This window comes from Bombus huntii, chromosome 2 (assembly GCF_024542735.1).
Source record: "Bombus huntii isolate Logan2020A chromosome 2, iyBomHunt1.1, whole genome shotgun sequence".
Classification (NCBI taxonomy): Eukaryota; Metazoa; Arthropoda; class Insecta; order Hymenoptera; family Apidae; genus Bombus; species Bombus huntii.
Window position 1 is genome coordinate 8,032,906 of NC_066239.1, and position 25,584 is coordinate 8,058,489.

The following is a 25,584-nucleotide window of genomic DNA, read 5'->3' on the forward strand; positions in this document are numbered from 1 at the left end:
CTGAGCAGACGGTTTTTTTTACTTGAGATTTATTACGATTTCGTTTTAGTTCCCCTGTCGTCCAGTGCCTTTTTTCTTCTTTTATTTTTCCTCTTTTTTTTTCTTTTTTTTTTTAAGTTTCAGCTTTCTTTATGCTCATCTCCCCCTTTTTTTTAATACACCGCTATAGCGTACAGTTGGTCTGTTTTTCTGTCGTGCGTCCTCGTGTTAGACTCGAATATCCAACAATTGAAAGAGTCGTGAAGTTATTCGAGCGAGACGTTGGAATAAAATATTTCGATGTCGTGTTTCGCGAAAAGTAAAAACAAAAATAGGAAGAAAGAAACATTATTTTTATTCCAACATCTCTAATTTATCTAGCTTTTTTTATTTTGCATTTAATTGAAAATTCCATCGTGCTATTTTAATTTTAATTCGACGACAAAGCGTATCAATTTCCCACCAATTTCATATTTCAGTTATGCTTGTATTCACCATTACCAAATTATTGTATTCACGAATTACCAAAATCATATCCCCCTTCCCCTTACCTCACTCCCTCCCTCCCTCTCTGTTTCGGGATATTAAGAATATTTTAGAATAACATGCACTCGATTACTTTGCTTTTTATTAATTTTTTTAAAAAAATCGAAATCCCTTTCTTTTTTCATCTATGCCCCACGATTTTACCGATATTTCGTTAGCTCGCTGTAAATCTCGTCGAACGTTCGGCCACGACAGAGAAAGGATCTTGCTCGCGGAAAAGAGGTGGGGAAATATTTATGCGGTATACATACATGTTCCAAGCTGTAGAAATATGTTTTAGGAACGCGTTATGGAGCAATTTGAACGGTCGAATCGAATCATTTCGCGTTGAATTACATCGGATCGCGCGTGACTTTTATCCAAGTAACTGTTAGCATTAAAACCGGGAAATTCGGAAAAGGGCACGCGACTTCTTTTCTTTCCAAAACGTTGCAATTTCTTCTTGTCTTTTTTCCTCTTTTTCTTCTTCTTCTTTTTTTTTCACCGACTCGCGAAATCTACGTAATTCGTGTCACGTTCGTTTTAGAATGATCGATTAGCGACTTCAACTCTTTTAAATGTCCATGTTCATGTTTCGCGCGTCGTTCTTTTTTAACGCTCAAGCCGAACGAGCGTGAGATCTTTCGTTTTACGGTTGATCGATTTTTACACTGATTAGGATAGGATCGTTGTGACGTGCGTTTTGTTCTACTACGCAGATTGCAGTAGTAGCCTGTCTTTTAACGTTGAAATGTTATTGCATTTTCTCGAGTTCGTGACATCTGTGACGTTGGCCACGGCCATTCGAACGAATTCTATTCGATCGGTCTCTTCCTCGATGTCGAAACAATTCTTCGTTCGACGCGCCTTGTGTTCTTTAATCATCGTGAAAGTATCGTGCAAGAGTATACGGTTTTGTATGCACGGGCGCGTACATTATCGATCGATAAACATACGCGTTATTATGCAAAAGGTTCCTTTATCTTAATCAGTATTATTCACCCTTTTACCTACGATACGCCTCACGTACACAGCGAAACTCGTTCTTTTCCGTCCCATGGGGTTCCTCTCAAATATCGATTCAGGCTTTTCTAGCAATCTTGTACTTGATACCAGCACAATTTTCTTCAATTATTTCTTAAATGATACTCATTAAAGCTTTAGAATGTTAGCGGCTTAACAGCTCGTAATCAATTTCACAGTAAATATCAATTAAATGGGACGGAGAATTCACGGAGTAATTACCGAATCGTATAATTTTGTCAATTTTTTCACCACCTTAACTGCCGTATTTTATTTCTTTGCGATTGTGAAACGTTTCGAATACGATCAAACGTTTTCTCCGGTATTTCCTTTTTATCGATAATGGACGTGCTCACGATGAGAACACACGTTGGTTAACGTTAAACGTTCTTTATGCTGAAAACGTTACTGTTAATTTCAGTGTGTAAAGTGTGTTGTAAAGGTTTTGGACAAGTCCGTTTGTTGTTTGATCGTGCGTTCTCGAAGCAAAAAGTTGACTAAAAGAAAAAGAAAATAGGTTAATTTTCGTTTCGGCTAGTCTGTTGTCTCTTTTATCGAGATCGGTTGTTGAATCGTCGGCTCTTTCGCCCATAAGGAACACTTTCTGTTTTTCATCTTCTCGAGAAATTTATCATTAGGAAGGCCAGCCACGGTTTGATCTAGAGCTTGTAAATCGTGTTAGTGATTTCACCGTGGCGCAGCTGGGTAGTCTTTTTAACCGCGTAACGAGTAAGAACTAATCGTTATAAAAAAAAAGTATCTGTAAATGATCGTTTTACGCAAACGCATTACGCTTCTACTGTGCAAAAAAAAAAAAAGGTGTTTCGTGCTAGTATTGAGCGCACAAAACGTATCATCTATCTCGATCGTGAAGGGAGGAAAGCGAACGAGAACGAAAAAGAACCGACATATGGGTCGCGACACCGGCAATTTTCTCGACGACTCTCCGTCTCGAGATGGAGCGAAAATTTCACGTATTCGAAATCCGTCTAGCGTTGAATAATCGATGAAAATTGCTTTCTCCAAGGAATCAGCGTTATCGATGCAATAATGTTTAATAAATCGTGTCCGATTCACAATCGAGTCGTCGATTAAATATAGAAGGAAACGCGATCGATCAGATTTTTGTCGCGATCGGTCGCGTCAAAGAGCGAATAAGATCGATTCGTATGAGATTTTCACTCTGCCGTGCGTTGGGCCGCCGTGCGTTGTAAATAGGCGATAAGATAGCGCGAGAAAACGGAACTCTTCATGACAATATCGCCCCTAAAAGTCCTAATTAGCTTCATCGCGTGCGGCTACGCCGACGACGATTCTCATCATACTCCATTCTATATTTTTGTCTTCGAGATCTTGATTCACTGCGTTTCACGGATCATACTCGCTCGAGTTGGTCCAACGATTAGAGCACGATCACCAGAATCTAAACCCGCATCGACTTTACTCCCCGATCTCTTCTAAAGAAATAAAAGCTCGATCGAACATGATGCTAAGTAAAACGATGAATTGAGATCGCTTAAATAACTACGGAGACAACAAGAGAAAGTATCGTTCTAGTTTTTTGGCCCAATTCTACGAAATACGCTTATTACAATTACAGATGCGACAGTGATTCGACTGTGTCTTCGAGGAAACCTATCTTTTATCGTTCACACGTATCGACCTGGTCGGCGATCGTTCGTGAACCATTCGTCGAACGATCGTCGCCAACGTGAGGGCGTACTTTCGCGCCAAGTACCTGCAGTATACACGCGGTCGGTTTTTTCGTTTTACGAGCATCGTGCGTGAGAATGGAAAATGCACGAAATACACTGCGAACGACGCCGTGGAAGGTGGTCGAGGAAAGTCGACGAGGGTTGTCGAAACTGCGAAATTCGAGGTGTCTGGTATCGATCGAGGGCTGAGGGGGAAACGATGGAACGGAATCATCCAATGTTCAACGATTATACACCGAAACGTCTGGATATTGAAAGGTTCTTCCCATTTGTGCTTGGCGTAAAATCTAAGATCACGATCGCGCGAACGGAGTATCCAATTTCGTCGTGCTTTTTCTCTCTCTCCCTCTCTTCCTCCCTGTTATCTCCCTTTCTGTTAAGAGGAAGTTAGTCGATCGTTCGATGTATCGAATTCTGATCTTTCGTTTTAGCAGATCGTTGCCTAGATAGAAGAAAAATGTGTTGGCGTCGGATGCGCCGGTTCGTAGTTCCCTTCTACGAAGGAAGATGTTTGTGCGACGTACTTGGATACTCCGTTCATTGTATTTATACATATATATATATATTATATGTGTGTGTGTACATATATATGTATAATATACATACCTGTTATTTTTCTTCGAACAAAATAGTGAGCGTGTACGTGTGATAAACGTAGAATGAGTTAAAGAGAATAGGCATGATGATGTGTCGCAGACGAAGGACGATATACATATACATATATAAATATATGATTGTATATATATATATATATATATATATATATGTACGTAGAAGACGTGTGCAAAAATTGTGTAGGTATGCGTAAAAAAGAATTTCGATAAGCGGCTCGTTTCTACGTCGCTCGGTTCGAACACCGCGAGTCGATACATCGTCACATGCATGTGTTGGTACAAGATCGCGCGTTTTCCAAAAACGCTTCGAAAACCGAATAAACTGCGCGTATATACACACACGCATATATATATATATACACACACACATATATATATGTATGTATATCTGTATAAAAAGGATCGAAGAGAACGGAGAAATTTACGGCGATCGGTATAGCTTCAATCTTTTTTCTCTTCGTTCGCGTAGATCACGAAATCCGTTGAAAATCTCCGTTCTTTTCCATTGGTGAATTTTCACGAAACGGAACGATTTTCTCAGCGATTTCACGATCCTGCCACGCTCACCTTTCTCTTTCCACTCGCTCTCATTCAGCGCGTACTTTTCTCAGTCCTTTCGATTCCCTTTATCCTCCTGTACGTCCATCCAGCGTGGCCAAAAACGCGGCCACCGTCGCGATTTTCCATAGGTAGCGTATCGTAGCGCTGCGTTCAGACCTTCTTTCGCGCGTTCATCCTTCCGCTATCTGTTTGTGTCGTTGCCTGGCTGCGTGTGTTGCAAGGGTGCGATGCGTCGCGCGTACTAAACGCGCATGTGTGCTTGGGTGGGTGTCGAAGATAAGGTCGGATTGAGTTTACAGAATCACGCAAGGGAAACGATCAGTCGGTACTGTCAGAGAGACGAATACGCGAAGAGCGGAAATCCGCCACGAGGAAAGCCACTCGACCTTAAGGACGGATAACGCGTATCGCAGAACTCTTCGTTACGACTGTGGCACCACGAATCGGAATGCGCGTCTTGTAGACGTAACCACGTTTCTTCTCGCAACTCGAACTTCCCTCGATGTAACTCGTAACGGGTCTCTCTATGGCGCAAGTTTCCGGTCCCGAAGCGAAAAACTTGCACCCATAACGGTCGTTCCGGACACATGGAACCAGGACGATCGTACGACAGTTTCGATAGATTCAATGGGAACCTTCGAGCGTGTACCAAGAAGGAGCGTTTCTCTGGGCGCGCGTGCGGATAATTGCGCGACGATCCACGAAACAGCGCTCTCCTCTTTGATCCCGCGAGTTTCCGGCTTTCCTTTCATTGCGTCCATCCGGTTCTTTTTACAGACCATCGAAGAAATCTCTATCGAGGAGAATAGACTTTTTTTTCCTCTTGTTTACGTCCGATCGCGTGTTTTCGCGCCCTAATCAGAGCAGGGATTAGCGAACGAAGCACCGTGAAACGAGCCAAATAGCCGCCGCCGCCGCCGCCACGGAGACGAAGAACGCAACGAACGATCGAAACACGGTGATGCACGTAACGCGCGACACCTTGTTCCACCTTCTATCGTCCCTCTCGTTCTTTCCTTCCATCGAGCACAACCCATAGAAGCTGGCAATAAACGCGAAAGAGAGTCCTGAGCGCGTCTCGTACACGCTTGAAATACCAGTCTTTTTTCGCCGTTAACTCACGACGACGATAGTACCACTCGTTGAGAGGGACAACGAACGTGTTTCTTTCGCTTTTTTCCTACCTTTTACCCGTGCCTTGGTTCCTTCTGTCTCTTTGTTCCGGTTGTCCCACGTAGTATTCGCCGGGAATGCGATAGAACGGTTATGTTACGTGTCTGCCGAGTGGATAGCACTTGTTCTTCTCTCTATACGGTTCGGATTTACTAGAAAACGTAATTTTCCACGAGTTTCCTTTTTTCTTTTTTTTTTTTTTTTCTTCTTCTTTTTCTCTTCCGTTAGGCTGTCTTTCGTGAAACTAGAGGTATCGGGCGATGTGTGACCTAAACTCTTTCTGGTTGTTTTTGGCCTGAAAAACCGAGATAAGGAACAAATTAAGAATCAACGATCGAAATTCAAATTTAACGTGGCGCGCATTACATGTAACTTGATTCTCTATTTTCAGACTCTTTTGCTTGTAAATGATTTTAATACGATTATTCTCATTGTGTTTCGATAAGGAGAAACCGCGGTACAAATTGTGCAAAAATATCTGTTTCCAAATTTTGTCATTTAGCAAACAACGATAACACGAGGCAAAATTTGATCGAAGGGGAGTGAAAACGCGTGAACCAACGAGGGAAAGAGATCGCGGGAGGACGCGAGGGATGCACGTGTTCTGATATTATAAGGCAAGTTAGCTATAACGTGCACGTATCTGTACGTAAATTTAGGAGGAAGGTTTGGCGAGTTGATCCGCGAATCTGTAATAACGTCTACTTGGTATGTGAGCTAGAGTATTTCGCGTGTAGTGTGCATGTGTGCGCGTGTACGTGTCGCCTACCGTGCGTGTGGGTATATCAGTGTGTCCGTGAGACTGTGTGCGAGGTTACTCTCCGTGATCGACTGTAATTTTATATAATATTTGTAAGGCAAAAGAAATATTATGTACAGTATACCTGACAGTAAATAATAAGTATCTACCTTATACCTAATGTCACGTTTTCGTCTAATCCTCGCAAATGTTTCACTCGATATTTTTCTCCTGAAAAAAAGACAGCAAACTTTACGGTAAAAAGATGCAGTTTCAACGGAGATTAAATTTCATATTATTTCCTTTCTTTTAATAAATCGAAGAAAAGCATTTATTAAGGAAGATCATCTTGTTGTTATAAAATTGAAAAATTAGAATTTAAAAAAGATTTTTGTTAAGGTTCTTGGAACTATATATTAGACTGTTACACCAGAACACTGAAGTTATAAGAATATAAGCAATCTTTTAAATCCGTACACGTGCACCGCATAGTTATTGGATTCTATGTATAAAACTTTGATATCAATGGAACCTTGAGTCTGTTAGAAGCCGTACGCTAACATCTCAAAGTTAAAGTCAACGACTTCCTAGACTTTCATCCAGATGAAATTCAGATAAATCTCGTAGCTGTTGTCCGTGTTAATGTCAAGCTTCCGTTCATAAAAGTAATTGGATCACATTTTCGTGGGCTATTTTATATATTTTTATATTTCACATAGATATATTTATACGTATATAAACATATTAAGTTCGACTTGAAAATCTGCGAATGAAAGCGCATGTAACGGTTCTTAATCTTGAAAGTAACAAAGGATTTGCACGATACAGAAGGTCCGTGTTAATTTTCGTGAGCGTTAGAAGAAAATAGGTAAAAGGTGGGCAAGAGAATGAAACCGATTGCTACAGCTCCTGTTATCCTTTATGATCCTAATTACGATAGTTTCTTTTTTTCTTTGTTGTATGAGACATTTTTACAAGAACGTCTAGTTTTACTTCTGCAGTATCTGACTTCGTGTGCACTATATCGGGTTCGTAATAAGCATCGTCATAGACTGCAATGTTATTACTGGTACGTGGCTTCGGCGTTGACCTCTCTCATGAAAATAGCAGATCCCGTTCGTGCCCGTACATGCACGAGCTTCCATGCACGTGATAATTGTCAATGGAATAATTCTTGCCGAAAATGTTTGGCAAATCAACGTTTTACGCAATGCACTTGCTTGTAGTCCATCCATTAACTGTAGATCGTTAATTAACGTGGTCGCATTGGCAATTGCAATTGGCCAATGATTTGCCGGATTAATTATCCGCTATGATAGGCAAACTGGCTAGACCTCCGCGGCTTGATGCTGTATTGAACTCGTGGTATGGGGAAGTTGGGCATCTGCGAGTCGGAAAAGTGAATTAGGTAACCAGAATTTTGTTAGGAACATCGTATTCGAATAATTCCAGAAGTCGAACTTGTACAATTTAAAAAAAAATTTTGAGAAAAATGTCAACGGAATTAAGTGCGTAATAATTATCTATCGTTATTTATGTAACGCAAATATCTTTTTGCCAACGCTTATACTTTTGAATTAAAACGGTAGAGAATGAAAAATTTCGATATGATTTTTAACGCAACCGTGTCAGGGTAATCTCTCCGTTACACTCGGTGTACTCTACAAAGAGCCCGTCTGCTCTCAAGTTTTAACAAAGCTGCTCGCAGCATTAATAAAACTAAGGAACTGCCGTCGATTCCGCGATTATACCAACAAGGAATAAAACTTCGTCGCTTAAAGTCCAAGTTGAACGGTTCAAAAAAACCATTCGTCCCTCGATACTATCGTCTATAAAAACTCGCCTAGTTAGCACAGAACAGTGTTTAGTTTGCTTAAAACTCGCAACATCCTGTTAGTTACTTGGCGATGGAAAATTTAAATCAAACCGTGATGATTGATTTCGTTCATATCGAGGATGATTTGCATTTTCCCGCAAATATATACGGTTGTTCTTTCGCCGGCTACTAAGTACGTCGTTTTGAGGTATCCCGGTGGTCCTTGAAGGATGGCAGAGACGGCGGAGAGGGGAAATTATGAGGGTGGCGGACAGGAAAATCTCTCACAACTCGTGGGACAGAGCAAACGGACGGTAATGTCCCGCAGTCGGACAGAAATGAAATTCCAGTGATATAACCGTTCGAATTCACGGACAATCGGTAGAGAGGAGGGACGTAGAACAGTAAATCCTGCCGATAAATGGCCGACACCACTTCTTCTATCCCGAGTACGTGCACCGTTTCTTCCCTTGCGCCCACGTATGCTTCTTTTCTTCGAAGCCACGTACGAAGACGATGATCCTTTTTGCTCGCCGACCGATGACAACGGTTTTCAGTTCCTTCGCCGATGACATTGCCTTTTTTTCTCGTCTCTGTGGCTTGACGTAAGGTTGATCATGGAATATGGATTTCTGACGAGAAGCATATACGTGTTGAAAAGGATCGAGATAACACCGGTGCGAAAATATGCAAGGGAAACAATAATACGAGGGTTGAAACGGAGCGATATTGTTGAGAAGAGAAAATTGGAGGTTACGAAATATATACCAGGCAAAGAGAGCTTTGAAATTAGGGACTATCAAGAGAGGAAAATTGGAGATTACGAAATACCGGGGCAGATTAGAAATTAGGGAAAATTATGCTGCTGCAAGTAAACTATTTAGAATGTGAAAAACATCTATGTACATAGAGGATTTGTAAACAGAGAAAATTGGAAATTTTAATGTTAAGAAAATGCTACAAGCTTTGCAGTAGTTTGCCGCTATAGATAATTTATTTAAGACTCGAGGGGCATCAGCGTACATGCAATATTTCTACAAATGAGTCGAAATTTTGATTATCAATTATTTAGATACGTCTTGAAAAAGAGAAAGAGGGATCTATATAATCTCATGTTAGGAAAGATGGTTCTAAATTGTTCAGGGTGATCATTTATTTTACGACAGCTTCTTTCATGATACAATGTAGAGTTTGTATTATCAAGATTACATATACATACATAAACATTTAAACGTTTTTATAAAATAAAGGAGAAAATTCGGCTAAATCCATTTTTACCCATTTATCGATATTGACAGACGTTATTAACCTGCAGCATCATTCCGTACAATCCATTTTTTGCCGTCAATAACGCGTTGTCATATAATAACGATAAATCATTTAATTAAACGTCTGGATAATTAATCAGTTAATTTATTTGGATATTAAACAATTTCGAAATATAAACAGACTTTTAACGTCGCTGATGATTAAAATACGCTGAATTATGTTATGCATGAAAATAACGGTGCTTCCATATTTCGTTATTATGTACTTACGTCGTATAAATTTATATACTACATTTAATTTGTATGAATTTGATACGATTTTATTCTCTGTTTTTCGTACATGAGCTCATATCCGCGATTCCTATTAACTGTTCTGCGTTTAATATTTACCTTGGATATTTCAGTCGTAAATTACTCTCTGGTTCTCAAGCAGGCTTCATGGTTCCCTTTAATAGCAATTCCTATATATTAAAATTCGCATAATAATTACTTTTCTTAATTGCTGAAAAAACACACCACGCTCGATTAAAAAATTTAATATGAAACTCAGATCAAAGGAAAATATTGTATTTACGTATAATTACGATATTCAGACAACCGGCGCAATACCTTATCAATCGCAAAGCTTCCACGCTTATCTTATATAATTTCATCAATTTTCTCCACTTTTTACGAGGTTACTCGATTTGCCAAATGAGCTTCTTACATAAAAATCCGACCTATTACCGCACCATTTGTAACATATACTCAAAGTAATTTGCCCGCAATTTTTCTCCACTTTCCGTTCGGTTGGACACGCGGCGTTCTCGTTTCATCCTTTGTGTCCCCTTCTTCCGGCAGGAGAGGCGCGTGTGTGCGTGGATAATCGATGGCAAGAGGCCGCGGGGAAACGAGACCACCAAGATTCAGATTTAACCTAATTTGCTGAACAAATTGCTCTGTCCCTCGTGATTGGCCGTGGCTCTCGGTGCGTCTGGCGAGAGTGGAACGTGGCGTGGAAAAGGGTGAAAGCACACAGCGGTTTCCGGATGTGCTCGACGTGTCGTGAATCGTCCGCGAATCAAAGCGAATTTATGCTTTGCAAATGGTGACGTGCGAACAGCCAGTCGAGCGTAATTCAGAAGTATCGACGGCGCGTCGACAATGGAGATTTAATACCTCGACATCGTGTATATGTATTCTGTCGTGGTACGGCGATCGATGTGGCGAAGACATCGAATCTGTTCCGTTCAGATCCCAGTCCTTCGCCAGATATGTTTGTTCACTGAACGAATTACAATTCGGTCGTATCGGAATAGTTTTTATAACATTAGAGCAGTGGAAAATAAATGACCGATCGACGTTCACAATTTAAACCTTTGCAGTACGGACCTGCCTCCTGACCATGATTGATGACTCGTCGGCGTTGCTTGATATCGTATTAATCTTTAGCTTAATTTAATCGGTATTAATGTCGTGGATATTACATTAGTATTCAGAGTAAATGAAAAGAGTAAATGTATTAAAGCTGTTTTATAATTTTCATATTTAATACTTCGTATTTAATGTCCGCAGATACTTTCATAAGTCGTAGTTAGACATATTAAAGCTGAATCAGTGTAATTCATTCGTATTTCATTTTTCGTTTACTATGAAATTTAGAAGTTCGTTTATTTTATTCGCAACATATTCGAAACTTAAAACAATGTATTTTTCGAAGATATCGATTTTCATAATTTTCGTAGGAAAGTTTATCCACTGTAATTAATCGTCTGAGTATTTGAAAGCGTAATGTCAATCTAGGAAGAAGTTTGAAAAATAGGCGGAAAGTAACAGAAAACGTATTATTGAATTTAATTAATTACCTCGTAATAATTCGTTAAAACAAAAGCGAACGTTATGGCGCGTACTGGTAAAACTCTTTATTAAGGGAGAAATTCATTTAAAGATATTAAAATTCATAATTTCATCCAGAATACATTTCAAGCGTTATTCCACATAATTTCATCTTACTCGCAATATCGAAATTATTAAAAAGTAATCGCTAATCGCTACGATAATTACATAGTGAACAGGGTCTTATTCCAATCAATCATTTATTTTCCATTAACATTTCATTCCTATATTTCTTATACGCACGATTCATGTATCTTTGTTGAAGATATTAGGCTATGACATATACATAAATGAAACAATATGGATAGATTATATCATGCGTTGACTTTTTCATGAGCGATCCTACCATATCTGTAACAATACTTTCGCTCGCCGCAATTAGTATCTATATTCTTGAAGCACGTAAAAATGTCAAGGACCTTTCGAGGTTACATACGGCCGCATTGAACGTTCTCGATTGCTCGAGAAAATCAATATTTATGTATAACTAGGAAGACGGTTGGGAAACAGGCCGATATGTATCCAAATGAGATCATATCGACACTCGTATTTTTATTTCGTATAATATTTATCTTTATGCAACAGAATCTCCCTAAACTCGTTCCCCATAGATCAATTATCTTCTTTTTCTTCTTTTTTTTTTTTCAAAACATCAATATATCGAAACGATACATCAAAACTCTTTTATTCCATTTTATTTTGCATTTAGTTCCATCGATATCTTTATATTATATTTTACAGTTGCTATATTTCACGCTTATTCATCTTCGTATTCTCCTATCGATTACGTTATACATACATATATCGGCAATGGATTTTCACCAATAGACGATAAACAAGATGAATGACAGCAAATCCTTCACCAGTGAGTTGATTAACGTCTTGCGTCAGAACTCGTTCCTTTTATAGCTTCTGTACGGGTGAACCGATACAAGCTTGTTTTCCAAGTTCGTTTCGAAAGGCAATACTCCTGGTCATGTTTTTCAGAAGCGTTAACTAATTTTGCGAGGAAGAAGAGAGGCTTAAATGGTGGAAATCAGCCAACGTTTGAGCCTTGGTTACGACCTCTAGTTCTATAAAATCCGAAACGACCGGAAACGTCAGTAACCGACGAACTTCTTGCCTAGTTAACTGTCTTCGAAAACACTGGATGAACGTGGCTGATGACAAGTTGTAAGTTCGACCGACTGACCCGTTGTCATTGTTACACTCGGATGTAGCAGAGTTTCGTCGAAACTGATTGATATTGTGCGCGGTTTGTGCTAGTATGTATTCCTTAAGACCAGCTTTGTTCGCTGTTTCAACGTTGACACACAAAATAGGATTGCAGTTTAATCGAGATAAAGTCGAAGTTGAATTTAGTACAAAATCTAACTCTTATTGACTTAGCGAAGTATTTATATATACGTGCGTCATAGTGTAACGTGATTGATCAATTTAGAATCAACGAGGGAAATAATTGAAAAGCTTCCTGAAAAAGGAATCTATAGGTCAATGGTAAATATACACAGGAGTGGAGCGTATTTTTTAATCAAATGGTCGAATTATTATAGAATTTTTATTTCCTTGGTACATACAGAATTATCAATACAAATGTAAAATATGTAAATATAAAATATAGAAATTATCGATTTAAACGTGTTCTGGCTAAACTAATGGAAACGATTGTTTCTGCAATTAATGAAAATATGCAACTATCTTTGTTAACACGATTGCTTACTTTTACCGAGAACTTGTAATTTATTTTTCTCATATTGCTTTGATTCTACTGAATTAAGTGTAACGTATACGCATGTTAAAAGTCGCAATCTGAACGCAATTCGTTATTTTGTCTTACGTATGCTTTTCCCAGAAAGCTGTTCGATCATTGAATTAAAGGATTTGAGCAGCGGATGAAATATTGATTCGCAAGAAATGAGTTTTATTGTAGAGGGTGATGGTTTGGCATACTCGAAGGGGTTGATTTATGGAGTGACCCATAGGGTTTACGAATTCTGGGGCCTAGGGCTATCATGCGTCAGAACGTAATACACTTTTCTGATTTATTCCGTTCGAAAGGAATAAAAGGATCGATATCCTGTCGATACGATTCGAAGTCGGAAGAAGACGAGAAGTTACTGGCTTCGCGGCGAAGTCAATTAACTCCTTTGATTATGGTGCTCAAATAGAATCCCGGACGGCCGCGCGAACGGGAACGCTTTTCATTTACGTTTAAATGAGTTTAATTAAATGAAATTGATACTCCTTTTTCGCCGTACAGGTTTCATGTAGCATGATACTCTATCCGTAGGAACGTATGACAGGGGTGGAAAGCGAACGCTGTTATAGAGCTGTCTAGATATTTGAAATTCAAACTGAACGACACTCGATTATCGCGCTAATACTTTGAATATTCGAATAAGTACGGGGTAATTTCATATTTGAATGATTGGTCCGTGTGATTGGAAATTTGCTTATATTCAGATTATTCGAGATCAAACGAATAACATAAATTCACCGATATGCTTGATCGATTTTGAAACAATTGAAAGATTTCAAGTGATAACAAGAATGCTTATTGGTGTTATAGATAATGATTTTTCATTCTTCAGGCACAGCAGCATGTTGATTCGTTTCGTTACTTTAAGAAATCTTTTTTTCTCGCAGGTACGTATAATAAAATAAAATTGGCGAATTGACAGCGAAAGCCTTAGAAAATAATTATTTCTGCATAGCCAAGGTTTCTCTTGCAGTTTTGATATCAATATACCAAATACATACCTTCGAAAGTTCTTTCATAAGAAACAAATTGTAATACATTCGGTATCTATAATAATTGAAAAAAAAAAAGTGAAATTTAATCTCACTCATTCTCGTGCTATACTGCAAAAGAGTTAAATTAATCGAATATATATTGCGTAGACATATTTCGTATATTACAACTTCGTACTGTTCAAATATACTACAAAGGGACTCGACTGATTGTTTTAATTCGAGTACCTTCAGCAGAAGCGAGCCGGTCGAGCTTTGAAACCGCTTAAATTATTCATATGGATCCAATCTTGTCAAGATTTTTCAAATAATCAGAGTACGCGGCCCGGCATTCGAATTATTCAGATTCGTTCAAATTTCCGAGTTGAGTTTAGTGGAAACCCATATGCTGTAAATATCGATAACCTTCCGAGAACATTATGCAAGTGTTTCTAAAGTAAAGAACACGTAGTACAAGAGGATCGAAATCCTGAACCGAAAAGTAAACCGTTCCGAGATTGAAGGAGATGAGCCGTAGTGGTTGTATTTACTTGGTTCCGCGCGAATAAGATAATATCTTTACGTAATTAGCGAGCCCTTTGAAGTAGGTCAGTCCAATTATTCAGCCAGAAAGCATTCGTTTCGGCGAATAAGCTTATTATTCGGTGAATAAGCGTTACGCGAAATATTCAGCGACGCTGTTCTCCATCGCGGCGTATCAGATATTTATCGTTAACTGCGAAATCGTGCCAGTATCAACAGCGAAACTATACACGGTGGATTATTAAAAGGATACACTGCGGCCACGGTAATGGCCAAAGGGTGGACGAACTCTCTGGAGGTTTAAATAGAAGTCAAACAGAAACTCGTGGCCGGAGGTCGCGTCTTCGTTCTCAAAGTGGTCTCTAATTTGATAAAATTGGACGTTGCTAAAGGATTGCTGCGGGGAAAGCTTTAAAACAAGACCGAACGTCAACCGTGACGTGTTTTTTCTTCCTTCTTTTTCTTTTTTTTTTACCATAATGAGAAAAAAATGATTTTAATTACCCCTTTTTAAAATCGTCGCTATAATCGGAAAGAGAAATTCTTTTATCTATCCCGTCGATATTATTAATTAACGTCATTTTCACTTGACTAAGCTCGGTCTCTCGCGCGTCAAAATATAATAAGAGTCTCTCGACGTTGTCGATAAACATTGCATTTCTCTCTCAGAACCGTCTGTCCGCGGACGCGGAAAATTCTCGATGAGAATCGGCCTCTAGCCCCGCTCGTATCTATCATTACAGGAAAACTGGAAGCATCGAAAACCGTCTAAATGGCTGGTATCGAATGACTATCGAAATCTCGGGTCGTGATCATCCAGAGTAGATAGGGTCACTCGAGAATTCGAACCACGGCCACAATTGTTTCTCTCTCTCTCTCTTTCCCTACCCTTCCACTTTGGTTCGCTAATCGAATCAAATTGAATTTCCATCTGTTCGTCTCTTCGTTCTCCGTAGCTTCTGATGCTCATTCGTCGTATCTGCCACCGGGCAGTCAATAAAAATGAACGATCGATTTGGTTAAGTATCCCTCCTTTGAGTAAGATTATATAGAAAAAGGGACGAAACGAAGAACGACCCTTGATTTCGATAGAGATTCAAGCCAAGCCACTTGTAATCCATAAACAAGGAAAGGGCACAAGATATTCGTGTAACGAGCTTCCCACGGTGCGTTCGTTCCGCATCGGCAATAGGGCAAAACAGACGAGTGCTTTCCGGTGGAAAACAATGATGGAAGTACAAAGGAGGTCAGAGACGCATTTGGCGGACGTCAGCTTTATTGTTCCTCCCAGTAGCAGAAGATCTGAAGCAGCGGAAGCTGATTGATCGCAATCAGAATTTCCATTGCGCGACTCGGCCGGGTTAAGCGTGTTCTTGCAATGGCACAGAGGGGTGCAACCAGGAAGAGAGAGAGAGAAAGAGAGGGTGGAGTAGATCCTCGGAGGGGTGACGACTACGAAATTTTAACCCTGAATACACCGGCAACTCGGATGCAAATAAAAATGCATAAACATGTACGGAATGAGATACGATATCGGAGACGAACGGATGGCGCGTCTGAAATTTCGAGGCAATATTGAAAATTAAAATTCTAGCATGATATTTGTTACCGGCGGATTCGAGAGGCTTTTTATTATTTACGCGAGTCTCGCGAGCTATCGGGTACGTTGTAGCGCATGAATGTTACGAAGGAGAAATTGACGAAACGCGCCAAGTAACTTGCTACAGAAACTCGTACGTTTGACAGAGAAGCAGAGAAAGAGGACGAGAAGAAAAAAAGCAAAGAAGAAGTTGCGTTCAAAAATGTGAGAAATCGTCGACATGGATAGGTCATTGCGTTTCTGATTGACGAGTTAGAAGGAGCCATCTAGTATCGACTTGTCTTGTATTACAAATTCAGCCGGTTTGCCGTAGTTTGCGAAATAAAAAAAGTCCCGTGACACTTTTCAAATGCATCCACCTTCTCTATCGTCGATAGCAGTTAGGATGAAACGTGTCAAGATCACGATAGAGGTAAAAGAGAAACGATAGCGATCGTTTTACCGTTGAAAGACTAGAGAATATATGCGGCACACGTCTGACCATAATCGGAACGTTTCTACTATCTTCTTGAAACACGAAACGAGGGACACGACGAGCGACGCGAAGGGACGATCGAAAAGATTTTTCTGATACTCGAAACCCACTGACCTTCTGCCTTTTTATTTCGACTCGTTCGTACCAGTCCGCCTTTGCACCGTCGACATAATTTCTACGATTGGCCGGATGCCTTTGTCTTGCTCTTTACGAGGGAACCTATTGCCAACCGGAAAATATCGAACGCCGTCTAAATTTATTTAAACGCGTGACGAGACTGTTGATCGAATTAAAAAGCTAATTACTAAGAGCCAGACGATGGTAATTGTTAACGGAATAACTAGTTCGAAGCGCAATCTGACGCTCTCGATTATCAGAATCAGAGAACAATTCGCTCTTAGTCACCTTTCGGAGCAACGCCTCGAGGAAAAAAAAAGCCGGGCAAAGTTTCGTGGAAATCAATCGAAGAAAGAGCATCCCGGTGAATCGGACTCTCGTCAAAGAATCGAACTCGGATTATGCGCGAACAATCCGCGAGCGTGACAACGAGAAAGAAGAAAGCAGGTGAAAGAAAGGAAAAGAACTAGAGGGGATAAGAGAAGAGAAGAAAAAAGAAGAGCGAGAAAACGAAACTTTCAATAGACGTTGGACGTTGGATCCACAATTATCCGTATCGAAAATCGATCGGCAGGGGCCACTTTCGTGGCCCCGTAGAAAAGCCAGAGCGGCAGTATAAAAGGAGGGGGAGAGGTGAAAAGGAGGGGGACGAAAGTGCAAGAAACAGGCGAGAGAAATAGAGTGAAAGGGGTTGACAGCCCTGGCGGAGAAGACGAGACAGAGAAGGAAGGTGCGCGTAGAGGAATTTTTGGGCAGCAGTCGGCCTCGTTATGCTGGAAAATCTGAAATCGATTGGAGGGAACCCGGCCCGTGTCGGGGCGTCTGCGCGACGCAGACATCGACGCAGACGCCGAGGTTGCTCGCCAGGTCGATAGCGGAGCCCTGGTTAAACTCTGCGAACGAACTTCGCCGATGGTCCGTGAGGAAAAGAGGCGTAGGTTGGCGAGAAGAAGACGAGAGGATCGGTGTCGGGCGACAAGGATAAAAGCAAACAGCCGAGAATCGACTGTTGGATCCTTCAGACTTTCTACCGAGGACCAGCATTGCGTCGATGAATTAATTACCGACAGTCCTCGGGCCCCCGCTTAATACCGCCTTCTGCCAGCCAAATTAGATCGTCGCGTCGTCGAGCGTCCATCAGTAGATCGCCTATTTCCGGGATCCTTTTATCGGCTATTTGTCTTCGGTCACAAAGATTCCAGATCTCGCTTGTTTTCCCTCTTTCTACTTTTTGTACGAAATTTCTTCTAATAAGAAATTTAAATTATTTATAATAGGTTTTCCTTTGTTAACGGAAGATGGTTAGTTCGTACGATATTTGGTTAATATTATCGTGGCTGAAATTGGGCCAGCAGGGCTTACTGTTTGGTACTTGGAGCTTTCAATGTTTAAAAGGCATCCTACGTATATTATCATTACGAAAATAATACAACGATATATGACTATGATAGCACATTTATATTATTATACGAGATGGGATCGTACATACATCTGAGCTTCATGTATCTAATTTTTTCTGCGAAGCATCGTCAACGGAAAATTATATAAAATACTCGTGATGAAGGTATTTCATAAATCTAACAGTAGTCCGCATTATTCAAACTATCTATTATCCGTGGCGTACTATTATCTCGTTGCAAAAATCAATAAGCCTGACCTTTTGGTGAAAAGCAATTTCACGAGAATAATTTCAAGTTATTAGATAACTCTCCACTTTTGACTTACTCTCGCACAAGGGATCACATTCTTCCCCGTTGCCAGGCCATCCTATATTATCGTAATGCTATATTACTACGCTGCTGCATTACCACAATATATCACACATACCATTCTACTAATAGCAGTTTCTTCATCCCCGACATTCGGCTTGTTCCTCTAAATTGTCCAGAAACGTGGTCCCGTAATTGTTTCGAACATCGCACTTGTTAAAGTACCAAACAAATATCGCGCGAATTGTCCCAAGATGTTTTACGGGAACGCCTTATGGTATAATAAACTCGAGGAACAACAGCAGTAAGATAACGGAGGCCGGTACTTGAGGGTATTCCCCCGGCAACCATTGTAATTGATAACGCAAGGGAAGTGATCAGTATTTGAAATGTTATCCGCCGCCGAAGCCCCCGAAAGGTAATTGAAAAAAGGGAAAAGTCCCAGCTTGACAGCGGAGACGAAGGGAAATGTTATCCGCATCGGTATTCGGCCGAGATATAGTATTTGTTCAATTAAACGGAAGCTCGTAAGGTAATATATGTAAGTTGAGCATGGAAGGAGGTCAATCCGGGAATCAAACTCGAATAACCGAGAAACGATTGATCGTAGAACGAATGCGTGTACACATTTCCGTTTAGAAACAATTTTTCTTTTTCATCGAATTGGATCGATAGCGGGCGAATTGGAAAAAATGCGCGAATAATTTGAGAACGTACGATAATCATTAATACTGGGATTATGATGAAAATGTAAAATCTGTGTCGAAGAGACGGGATTGGAAAAATATTTAAATATATGAAACGTATGAAAAGTTACAAACCAATATCCATATATCGTTCTAAAAATGATGTAAATCTTCGAAAAATATATTCTTGTAAATAATGAATATCTAGAAAGTTTCTGTGTAGAATTTTTAATTAGTCGTTTCTACTATTTTGACAGTTTTCTGATTAACTCGTTATTCACATCACCAATTTGCTGGTATAATTTTTATATTTGGAGACATCAGATCTCCGTGATATTTCCTTTAAATATAAATATCGTATATCTACGTATAGAGGAGACAAAAACTGGCCTAATCGAAATTGACGTTGCTTTTGCTATTTATTTCTTAATTTCTAGATTACGAAAGTTTCTATTTAAGCGTTAACGTAAGAAATAAAAATATTTCAGAACAATATCACTCTGTAAATTAACGAAGACACTATTTTTGCTGCACGCCGGTACAGATACAATACATGGAATACATCTTTTAGAATATAAAAAATTGAAAGCGAAAATTTATTTTGGAATAAACCTGTTTTATTCTTCATTTTACATTTTTTACTCTTAGCTTTTATGTACAATTTGATATGATATTTCTATTAATTTCAATTCGTATTACTACTACTAATTCGACTTTATATTTGACGTATAAAGCAATTTCTAATGAAACTTGAAACTCGATTTTTAAATTTCTGGACTAATTTAGTCAATAATATTGGAGAGATATCATCCTGTTATTATCGTCAGATCAGAAATATACGTAGATACTTAGAAACAAAATAGGAACAGAACATAAAGATTCGTATTTGTGGAATAGACAAATTGTATGAATTTTTAATATCGTAGAATACTGTGCTTAACCGATTGTCCTTCATCTATGTTACGACACGATATAAGATATTTGCCATGAGCTATAAGAAGGATCGAGAAACGAACGAATAGAGACCTTGTTATATCGGTACAAATTCAAAATCTAGCAACCCCAAGTTTCTTGCAACAAAGTCTTGGGCGTGATTTATCTCGAGTCCGCAAAATAGTTTGTTCTGCACGTCTTGGGAATCATGAACTCGACGTTACTACATTGGGTTTCCAGAGTCGCTTGCTGACGTGCTTAGTCCGATTCTCAATCAGGGATTTATACTTGCTGTTCGTATGCGCATCAAAAGCAGTTACTTGCAAGAGCTAGCAACACAACATCGACTCAACATTTATTTTTCTGCTTATTATTGTCTGCAGCGGAATACGAGAACTGTTACGTACAAGACGACTGATAAATATACAGCAGCGGGCAACAGGAAGTTTCAAGAATATACAATACATCATATATATAGATATAGAAACAGATGTAAACGCCATAATTTTATAAAAAGGAATTTTATTTGACAGAAGCGATGAATAACTGCGGTATCTGTATTATACAGAAACAAAATTCACGTTTCGCCAATTCCATGCAAGATTAAATCTTTCCGGTTAATGTTTCCATTTCTGAAGAATTAAATTAATATTCAATTAATATTATGATTAAGGAATTTTTCGAAGGAAATGAAGTTGATTAGTTTAGTTTCTAAATGTGTTAGATAGTAAAAAATCTCTGATACAGAAATTACTAATATATATATACACTAGTAACATTCTGTAACTTTCTTTCTGATAGAATATTGAATAGATATATTTAAAATGTTATTTCGTTGAGAAATATTAAAAAAAAAGTATTGCAAAGTTCGGACCAAATCTTTATAACGAAATGAAAATTAACTTCTTGTTATCCATTTGACGTATTGTAAAAAAGTAGAAAATTGTTTAAATCTGTTGGCAACCTTATTGTCCTCGTTTAGAAGAAATTCCGATGTGATTTACCGAGCAACTTCAAACAGTTCAAACTGTATTACTTCAATGGCTGAGAAGAAGACAGGAAAGATTGTACTTTTGAAACAACGTTAATGAACTGGACTCGATAAACTTTCCTTATCGGTTTTCAAGTCGTAAATCCTTATGGTAATTATTAGTTGATTCGAAAAGTCGAATATATTACATCGAACAAATTTTGCAACTTTTATCCGATATATAAACGTGTAATCGTACAGAGTTCCACGGAACTGGAATCTTAAGCAAACTCTTGAATTGCAAAACCACAAATTATTTGTTTCAAACGTTTACCGTTGATTTCATTCCCTTTTATTCTATTGATTATATATTTCTGTTGATTCACGTTATGTGCTTACGAATAAGTTTCATATGGAATTTTATTTGCATATCGCAAAATTTTGCACACGTTGAAAGTTGCTTACAAAATCTGATTTTTATTTATATTTCGCATTCGAGTCAGCATCGTTACGCGTATCATAAAAATACATGTCGACACCGATACGAGACGTATCCAGCGACCGTGTTCAAATAAAAAATATTCAGATTTATCAATAGACTGCGTATATTTATGCAAATTCATATTTTATATGAAAATAAAAATGCACATATATCATATTGTAATGAGTGAAAATAAATGTCCGCAGCCTTATCGAATACAAGTATCGTTTAGCGATATCTAATTTATGATACAAAGATCGACGATTTGCTTAGAATCGAATTTTCGAGGTATAAAATTCGTCAGTGACCCGACGCGCTTTTAATTCACGTAGGTATTCAAAATTTCACAAAAATCCGGATCACAAGACCCTTCTAGTATCAAACATTCGACATATCAAGCTGCCAATAATCCATCATTGTATTTCGATCCATATTAGTATCTAGAATTTCATAGGAATTGAAAAAACTGCACATTGGTGTTCGTCGCAATTTTTGCAGAAAATGAAACGTTTGACAGTAGCGTTAACAAGATATCGTGGCGACGATGGGAAAGCCGAAGATCGAACAAAACTCCGCATACGATGAAACGGCGGCCGCGACGTTCGAGATCTGCAACGACCCACTGAGCGTCCCGTTCCAAGGACAAGTGGAAGAAGATCGGTCAGGTAGGAAGTACTTTTTAAGAGATTCAAGGGCTTGGGGATACTCCGGGGAGCTCGAGTATCAGTTTCACCGTACTCTTATGAGAAAATCGATGTCGACATCGAGTCGGCCCGATGCGTCCACAATGACGAGAGTAGCGCGGTGCAGTCAGGTAAAGTGGGATATAAGAAGAATCGGGATAAGGTCCCGGTCGAGAGTAGTGGTAGCCGGATCGACGTCTTTCGAGACTTCGAATCCCGTGGAAAACCTCTGCTCGATAACGCTATAAATCTGCTCGAGCACAAGCGATGCTCTGCCTTGCCACGCTCTAAGGTTTTACCTTAAGCCACGATCGATCGAACCAAGTGACAAACGTCGTTGAATAAATTCGTTCCTGGCCGTGGATCTTCTTTTCTACCTTTGCTATACCTTCCGAACCTCCTGTGTGGACGTTTCGAGCGAAGCTACGCCGTTCGGTACCTCGTCGATTTAACCACATCGATGTGTTTACCGTAACCGGCACGGCGACGAGAACACCGGCAAATGCATCGGGAAGTATGTCCTACTTTACGGATGCATACCATATTGATTCGCGTTTGAAAATTCGTTTTGCGTACGTGCTCGCCGATTTGTAGTACCGTGGAAAAGTGTCACTTATTGAGAACGGGAGAGCATCTTTCCGGTTGATGCAGTCGCGAACACTGTTTCACTGGATGTCTAAATTATGTTAATATAGACGTTGTAGTAGTTGGAGCAGTGGCGTTCGAATTAAATTATGTTATCTGGAACTTGCAGGAGTAATTCTTCGGCATTATAGGTAGTTTTTTCTTTTTATAGATAAGGAATGAGGGTGCACTTTGAATTCGTATGTGGACGATAGAAGGTTATAAAAGAAATTGTAATTTTAGAAAATGTAGTTATATTTGGCGAGAGCAACGAATAGATATAATGTACGCTTTATAAATGGACCGTTATCAACATGGAAGAAAATATGTCTGATACATCGTAGAGTACCAATTTTATAACTTTTCTTTCATCGCAACTCTGCATCATTTTTGTTCACATCGTGGATCGCTGGTTACCAATCAAGTGCTTTTTACTTAGCTGAGAAGTAAATGGTAGTGTTCCCAATTTCTATTGATATTGTTTCTATGCTTCTTTATTTCCCTACAGAGGAAGAGCCAAAAAAACAGGGATTTCTTGTATCTTCAAGTGGAACACTTAGCCTGCAACAGACTTAGCGATTCTTAGACCGCTACGATGTCAGTTTTGTCAAAGGAGATTCTATTATTTGTAGATATTAAGTCTGGAATAGTCGTAGCAGCGTAGGAGCAGGCCATGAAAGTCACAAGTTCTTAATGGTTCATTCGTACCAGCAAAGACGTTGAGAAAATATTACCTACGCTGTAAGAAGCTAACAAGCGCATTATGTGATTCTTTCTTCCCTTCACAATAGGACGGAGAAAGAATATCGAATCAATGTAAGAAAATGTTGATTTTCATGGAACGCTAGCGGAATTTGAAGAAAATGCTGAAAGAGCAACGCAGAAATTGTAGTATAAGGTAGTTGCTGGTAAAAAGCTGCTAGCTAAATACTATGTGTGTGTGTGCTTTTGAGAAAAGAAAATGAGTTCTTTGCGCGATCGATTCTCTCTAATCGCTTCGTGTTTAATATATCCCCGGATATGAAACGGACCTATTCGCTTCTTTCGACCATAGCTAGATTTTCTCTTTAATGGAAAGGCCACCGACCGGAAAGGCAGAGAGATTTTAATGCGAACGTACATAAGCGGCACACTAACTGCAGCACGAATGATTTCTCTGTTTATGTACTCTTAAGAGCTTTGCCATAAAAGTAGAGAGTGCTCTTAAAGGTTCGCTTGCCTGCGTACATACATGGTACAACCGATTTGTCAAGATTCTGTCTTTCACGGCTACGAGCTTATCGAATCGACCTTCGTACACTTAGATCAAAGAGGGAACTTCAATTCGCGATTTACATACAGAAATACATGGAAAATTATGTTCGACTTCGAGCGTCTTGTTTACAACGACGTTTCCGACCTCGGTTATATTCGGAACCTTTATCGCTTTTAAGTTTCTATAATTAATAGAAGATAAATTCGATCGCAGCAATTGCAAGAATAAAATACCGCGGAGATAAGAATTTCGTGTTAATGCTTATTGCAAGCGAGTGAATTTCACATGTGAAAGATCCATAATCTACTGCTCGATATTAGAATGAAAGAGGAATACATTGTTGTCCAAGATCTGAAACGGACGTAACTGAATAAGACACGAGAATGCCTGAATTGTATAAAAGAGAACAGACGAACAGAAAATTCGTGGTCATTAGGATGAATTACTACCGAGTGATACTGATTACAGGAACTAGCGTTAAATCGATAAATCGTTTTCGTTGTTAAACTGCAGTTTTGTACTGGATAGTATAAATGAGAATTACTTATTGTATTTATTTATATTAATCTTATATTTATGTGTACATTTGAAGCTATTCTTAGCATGCTAAACTGCCTTACAGCGCTATAATTTATTCTATCCTTCGAAAACTCCTACAGCATAGAATCTGCCTAGGTATACAAGGGATTTCCTAGCAATCCATATCAATTACTTTTGTTTCAACAAGCGGGCAACTCACAAGCAAACATCGCAAGCAAAGATTTTATTTGCAAACACGTATATCCAAGAATTATTAGTCTTTAGCTGTTTCGTTTGTTGCTAGACGTTGCATACTGGTAAATGCAAAAAGAAAAAAGAAAAGAATACAAACCAAGGAATTCGTTGAGTCACGACGAAATAAAATTTATTTGGCTTTCCGGTGGCTACGTACATTCTATACGTGGCTCTAGAAGAATGTAAGTCGGCTCGTAACGTTAATGTAACGTTAGATGATGCTAGCGGGGCTGAACCACTTCTTTAAAAATTCCGTAAAACTCTTGAAATATTAAGACCTCGCTAATAGACGGTCTATTTCGAAATGAGGTCGCCGCCATTAAAGTCGAACTTCAAGAATTTTGCCCCCGCGTATCTAAGTCTTCCCGTCGACTAAGGCCGCTACTATTTCAAAGTAGACGTTTACGCGACAGCTGTCGGAGACAGGGCTTGCTCATGCCCTACAGAAGGGACGAGTTCGCTACGCTTTTTCTAGGTCTGGCTAAATTTTTGAACAGTCGTGTGTTTCAATAGACAGCGAAAGTTTCTCACTCGGAGAAAGCTTTTCTTCCATCTTTCGTTCTTTCTTCTGTTATTTCTCTCTGGCTCCTTCTGTTGCATTTTTCGCTCCCTACCTCCTCTTATAATCTGCTCTAGTTTGTCCTCTCTAGCGATGGGATCAAGTTCAGCGTGTTCACTTACAAATTCGAATCAAATCTATACGTTCGCGTCATAAG

At 39.2% G+C, this 25,584-nt stretch overlaps 1 long non-coding RNA gene across 1 annotated transcript; it reads right to left on the reverse strand.

The window, feature by feature from the left end:
* Window positions 1–2,283: 2,283 nt before the first annotated feature.
* LOC126878394 (uncharacterized) lies at window positions 2,284–21,784 on the reverse strand. The gene is made up of 2 exons (XR_007695654.1): window positions 10,023–21,784; window positions 2,284–9,915 (listed from the first exon to the last, which is right to left on the reverse strand). It is a non-coding gene; the product is annotated as an uncharacterized LOC126878394 (long non-coding RNA).
* Window positions 21,785–25,584: the final 3,800 nt, after the last annotated feature.